This window comes from Carlito syrichta, unplaced genomic scaffold, assembly GCF_000164805.1.
Source record: "Carlito syrichta isolate Samal-C Ts95f unplaced genomic scaffold, Tarsius_syrichta-2.0.1 Scaffold135805, whole genome shotgun sequence".
NCBI classification, from domain to species: Eukaryota; Metazoa; Chordata; class Mammalia; order Primates; family Tarsiidae; genus Carlito; species Carlito syrichta.
The window spans coordinates 196,502-203,084 of NW_007079901.1; the positions used below are offsets into that span (position 1 = coordinate 196,502).

At 45.2% G+C, this 6,583-nt stretch overlaps 1 pseudogene across 1 annotated transcript in view; it reads right to left on the reverse strand.

Moving 5' to 3' along the window:
* Window positions 1–788: 788 nt before the first annotated feature.
* Window positions 789–6,583, reverse strand: part of LOC103250997 — a 7,886-nt pseudogene continuing 2,091 nt past the window's right edge. The window contains exon 2 of the transcript XR_002481441.1: window positions 789–930. The product of XR_002481441.1 is annotated as a succinate dehydrogenase [ubiquinone] iron-sulfur subunit, mitochondrial pseudogene (transcript). The remainder of the gene's footprint in view (window positions 931–6,583) is intronic.

Genomic DNA, 6,583 nt, shown 5'->3' on the forward strand with positions numbered 1-6,583 from the left:
TGTGCCACCCTGGGGGAGGAATGTTGTTTCTACACAGACCACTCAGGCGTTGTCAAGGAGTCCATGGCCACAGTAAGGGAAGGATTGGCTAAACGGAAAGAACAACGAGAACAACAAAGTTGGTTCGAAACCTGGTTTAAAATTACCCAATCATGTGTGAACAAGTTTAAAGTTCTTTCCCCTCCCTTGTAACTGTGTATATAAGCTGCTGGCTGCACTGGGTCGGGGCTCTCGTTCCTGTCCCACTGCACCGGTTACGGATGTGAGCCCAGACTCGAGCCTGAATAAAGACCCTCGTGTGATTTGCATCGGAGCTGACTCTTTGGTGGTCTCTCGGATTCAGGATTCGGGTACAATAGTCAACAAGGAAGTCACAGCAGTCATGGTAGTCAGGTGCAACATCTCCAGGAGAAGGATTTAAGCCAGGACTCTGGGGGGCTACGAGGCCACACTCACCTAGAATGTAGGCCCACTCCCTGTCTGTGGGGGGTGAACGTTTCTTAAATAAATCTTTTCTTCTCTCACCTCCGTGTGCCACAATTTTTTGCAATCTACTCGGATCTCTGGGTTGCCAGCCCACACCTCCCGCTTGCCAGCCCTGGCAGTGCTGTGCCCCTTGCCTCCCCACGCCTAAACACAAAGGATATTCAAAAATGCAACTACCCTCTCTGGCGCCTGCAAATGACTATTAAAAAGCCCAGTCTGACTTATCCATGAACACATCCGCTCCCTATCTCCATTTTCTCCCAGTGAATCATAGACAGACGTTGGCCATGGTTGATGGGGACTTACTTCAGAGAGTCCTTGGAGCGAAAAGGGCTCCTGTAGCTGCAGGGAATTTTCATGGGATAGCCCTGCTGAAACTGGCTAGATGCAAGCAGGGAAATCTCATCAGAGTCACCAAATTTCTTCCCAGATAAACTAGTCCAGCTGCGTTCCACACGGTCAATCGAAAATGAGAGGCAAAAACTGGGGAAAAAGTAAATTTATTTCTGTAGCCAGGTTACAGGGAGATGTGCAGCATAGTCCTGCACCCATCCTTGAGACTGAATTAACAAGGCCTATGGTAAGTTTCCGTATGACCCAAGGTCTCCTAATCATGCTGATGGTTCAGTAAGGGGGTGGTGGGGAGAGTTACAACAATCAAAGAAACTACCTTGGTACATTTAGATAAACAACTTGGAATCAAACATGAGTAATTTAAGAAACTCCTGTCCACAGAGCTTTGGCTTATAATCTCCAGAATGCTTTTCATCTTGTAAGACTGAACCTCTATACATATTAAGCAGTAATTTCCTGTTCTCTCTTCCCTTAGTTCTTTTTTTTTTTTTTAAAAGCAGGATTTATTAAGAGGACAGAAAAATTCCCACATCAGGAGGAGACCCAAAGCCCTTCCCTTAGTTCTTGACTACCTTTCTACTTCCTCTATGAATTTGATCACTTTATTTACCTTATATAAAAGGAATCATACAGAATTTGTCTTTTTGTGACCATTTTATTTCACTTAGCAAAATGTCCTCAAGATCCATCCATGTTGTGGCATGTGACAGGATTTCCTTTTTTTTTTGAGTTGGAGTCTCACTCTGTGAGTGTAGTGGCATGCTCACGGCCACTGAGGCCTCAACCTACTGGGCTCAGGTGATCCCTCTGCTTCAGCTTTCCAAATAGCTGGAACTACAGGCATGCACCACCATGCCCAGCTAATTTTTCTATTTATTGTAGAGATGAGGTCTTGCCAAGTTGCCCAGGCTAGTCTCAAACCCGTGAATTTAGGCAATCCTTGCACCTTGGGATCCCAAAGTGCTGGGATTATAGGTGTGAGCCACCTCACCATGCCTGATTTCCTTCTTTTTTGTGACTGTGTAATATTCCATTGGATGTATGTACCACATTTCCTTTGTTAATGGACTCATGGTTTGCGTCTACCTCTTGGCTATTGTAAATAATGCTACTGTGAACACAGGCATACAAATATACCTCTTTGCAACTCTGCCTTCAATTATCTTAGGTATATACCCAGAAGTGGAACCTTGAGCCATATGGTAATTCTATTTTGAAGTTTTTGAGCAATCACTGTACAGTTCTAAAGCAGCTGCACCATTTTATATTCCCACCAAGGGTGCAAAAGGATTCTAATTTCTCCACATCCTCAACATTTGTTATGTTCTGTTTTCATTCTAATGGATGTGAGATGACATATTGTGATTTTGGTTTGAATTTCTTTTCTTTTTTTCTTTTTTTTTGAGTTGGAGTCTCACTCTGTCGCCCAGACTGGAGTGCAGTGGCATGCTCCCGGCCATTGCAACCTTGACCTGCTGGGCTCTGGCGATCCTTCCGCCTCAGCCTTCTAAGTAGCTGGAACTACAGGCGTACACTACCACGCCCGGCTAATTTTTTGATTTATCGTAGAGATGAGGTCTCGCCAAATTGCCCAGGTGGGTCCCGAACCCGCGGGGTCAGGCAATTACTCAGCTCAGCCTCCCAAAGTGCAGGATTACAGGCTGAGCCACTGAGCCCGGCCTGAATTTCTTTAATGATTAATGATGTTGAGCATCATTTCATGTGCTTTTGAATATCTTCTTTGAAGAAATATCTATTCAGGTCCTTTGGCCATTATTTTCCCTTTCTTTTTAATTTTGTTATTGTTGTTGTTAGGGTTGTGGAGTACATGTGAGAATTTGCTACATAAGTAAATTGCATGAAGGTGAGGTTTGGACCTAGCAAGCTTTCTCTCCTCCTGGTAGTGGGTATGGTACCCAATGGGTGGTTGTGTGTCCCCCACCCCCTATGTCTTCCCCCTTTCCTCTTTTTTTTTTTGAGTTGGAGTCTCACTCTGTCGCCCAGACTGGAGTGCAGTGGCTGCTCCCGGCCACCACAGCCTCTTCCTGCTGGGCTCCGGCGATCCTTCCGCCTCAGCCTTCCAAGTAGCTGGAACTACAGGCGCACGCTACCACGCCCAGCTAATTTTTGATTTATTGTAGAGATGAGGTCTCGCCAAGTTGCCCAGGCAGGTCTCGAACCCGCGGGCTCAGGCAATCCACTCTCCTCAGCCACCCAAAGTGCGGAATTACAGGCTGAGCCACCGAACCCGGCTTCCTTCCCTCCTTTAAAAGTACCCAACATTTGTTGTTCCTGCCTTTGTACCCAATGTTTAGGGTCCACCTATGAGCAAACACATGCAGTAGTCAGGATTTATTTCTGTGATAGTTCACTTAGAATGATGGATTTGACTTGGTTTGTTTGTTTGTTTTTGAGTCAGTCTCACTCTGTTGCCCAGGCTGCAGTGAACGCAGTGGCACACTCATGGCTACTGCAACCTTGACCTACTGGGCTCAGGTGATTCTTCCGCCTCAGCCTTCCCAAGTAGCTGTAACTACAAGTGCACACTACTGTGCCCAGCTAACTTTTTTTATTTGTTGTAAAGATGAGGTCCTGCCAAGTTTTCTCAGCCTGGTCTCGAACCCCAGAACTCAGGCATTCTCTTCTCTTCTTCTCAAAAGTGCTGGTGTTACAAGCATGAGCTACCATGACTGGCTTGACCATTTAAAAAATAGGTTATTTTTCCCCCCTATGTTTTGTTTTTATAAATAAATAATGAATTATAGGAGTTCTTTATATATTCTGGACAGTGGTCCCTTATCAGATATGATTTGCAATATTTTTTCCCACTCTATCAGCTGCTGTTTCACTCGGTTGATTGTGTCCTTTGATGCGCTGATTTTTTTCATTTTGATGTAGTCTAATTTATCTATTTTTTCTTTTGTTGCCTGTGCCTTCAGTGTCATATCCAAGAAATCTTGCCAGATTCGAGAATGCCAAATCCAGGAAGGTTTTCCCCATGTTTTCTTCTAAGAGTTTTTATAAGTTTTTGGTCTTACATTTAGATCTTTGACCCATTTTGAGTTAATTTTTGTGTATGATATAAGGTCCCAACACCATTTATTTAAAAGACTGTTCTTTTCTCACTGGTCTCAGTGCCCTTATCAAAAATCACTGACCATATAATGAGGATTTATTTCTGGGTTCTCAGTTCTGTTCAATTTGTCTATATATTTGTCATAATCCCATCACCATCACCTATGTTTATGGCAGCATTACTCAGGCAATCCTCTTGCCTCCACTGCCCAAAGTGCTGGGATTACAGGTACAACACTATACTGAATTTATTATTTTTAACAGTTTTTTGGTGGAGTCTTTAGGGTTTTCTATATTCAAGATCATGTTGCTGGGCACGGTGGCTCAAGCCTGTAATCCCAGAACTTTGGGAGGCCGAGGCAAGAGTATTACCTGAGTTTAGGAGTTCAAGACCAGCCTGGGCAATTTGTAAGACCACGTCTCTGCAATAAGTAAAAAAATTGACCAGGTGTGGTGGTGTGTGCCTGAAGTTCCAGCTACTTGGAAGGCTGAGGAGGAAGGATCGCCTGAGTCTAGCAGGTTGAGGCTGTGGTGACCTTGAGTGAGCCACTGTACTCCAGCCTGGATGACAGAGTGAGACTCCAACTCAAAAAAAAGATCATGCTATCTGCAAAGACAATTTTACTTTCTGATTTGAATGCCTATTTCTCTTTCTTGCCTAATTAATTGTCCTAAGACTTCTAATACTATGTTGAATGGAAATGATGAAAGTGGGCATCCTTTTCTTGTTTCTGATCTTCCTGAAAAAGCTTTCAGTCTTTCACCACTGAGTATAATATAATGTTGGCTGTGAGATGTGCATATAGTTTTTTTTTTTTTTTGAGTTGGAGTCTCACTCTGTTGCCCAGACTGGAGTGCAGTGGCCGCTCCTGGCCATCGCAGCCTCGACCTGCTGGGCTCCGGCGATCCTTCCACCTCAGCCTTCCAAGTAGCTGGAGTTATAGGCACGCGTTACCACACCCGGCTAATTTTTTGATTTATTGTAGAGATGAGGTCTCACCAAGTTGCCCAGGCAGGTCTCGAACCCGCAGGTTCAGGCAATCCACTCACCTCAGTCTTCCAAGGCACGGGATTACAGGCTGAGCCACCGAGCCCGGCTTCATATAGTTTTTAATGTAGAGTTGTTATTCAGAACACTTCTGACCCGAAAAATATGGGATTTTCCTCACACCAACAACCAGTTCTCCAACTCTCTGGACGCCAAATGGTTGTCCTACAATTAAATTCTGATACTACCTGGAGTTGGCTCCTTTGGCAAGCAGACACCATCCTGAACTTTTGGGGTCCACAGGTTAAGGGCTCAGTTCAGGACTATTCCCACTTCAGTCACCAGTTACAAGAGTCCTAGGTTACCACCTGTATTTTTGAACAACTAGATAAAAATTGGGGGTTCTCACAACCCTCCCTCCTCCTTTTTGTGTGTGTGTGTCAGAGTCTCACTCTGTTCACCTAGGCTGGAGGGCAGTGGCACACTCACAACCACCACAGCCTCGACCTGCTGGGCTCAGGCGATCCTTCTGCCTCAGCCTTCCAAATAGCTGGAACTACAGGCATGCAACATCACACCTGGCTAATTTTTTGATTTATTGTAGAGATGAGGTCTTGCCAAGTTGTCCAGGCTTGTCTCGAACCCATAAGCTCAGGCAATCCTCTCACCTCAGCCTCCCAAAATGCTGGGATTATAGGTGTGAGCCACTATGCCTGGCTTCCTTCCCCCCTTTTAAGTTTGACAGTTTGCTAGAATAGCTTACAGAATGCAAGAAAAAGAAAACCACTTTACTATTTTCTTTTTTTTTGAGTTGGCGTCTCACTCTGTCACCCAGACTGGAGTGCAGTGGCCGCTCCCAGCCACCGCAGCCTCGACCTGCTGGACTCCGGCGATCCTTCCGCCTCAGCCTTCCCAAGTAGCTGGAACTATAGGTGCGCGCTACCACGCCTGGCTAATTCTTGATTTATTGTAGAGATGAGGGCTCGCCAAGTTGCCCAGACGGGTCTCGAACCCGCGGGGTCAGGCAATCCACTCACCTCAGCCTCCCAAAGGAGCGGGATTACAGGCTGAGCCACCGAGCCCGGCTCCACTTTACTATTACTAGTTCATTATATAGGATGCAACTACCTGTGGAAGAGATGCATAGAGCAGGGTATAGGAATATGGGGCACAGGTTGGAGGAAGATACTGAGCTTCTTTGCCCTTTCTGGCCATGTTATCCTCTAGGATCTCAACATGTTCACCAATCTGGAAGTTCTCTGGGCCCTATTATTTAGGAATTTTTACGGAGGTTCTGTTAAGTAGGCATAGTTGATTAAGTCATTGGCCACTGGTGATTGAGCCTAATCTCCAGCCTCTCTCCTCTTTCCTCAGGTCTAGAGGTTAGGCTCAAACTTCCAATTGTCTAATCACATGGTTGGTTCCTTTGGTAAACAGCCACCATTCTGAAGCTCCTTAGGGGCCCAGCAAGAGTCACCTTATTAGGTTTTGTCAAAAGGGGCTTGCTATGAACAACGAAAGGTACTCCACTTACTCCTACCACTGGGTAAATTGTAAGGTTTTAGAAGTTCTGCATCAGGAACCAGGGACAAAGATCAAATATGTATTTATTATCACATCTGTATTTATTTATTTATTTTTTTGAGTTGGAGTCTCACTCTGTCACCCAGACTGGAGTGC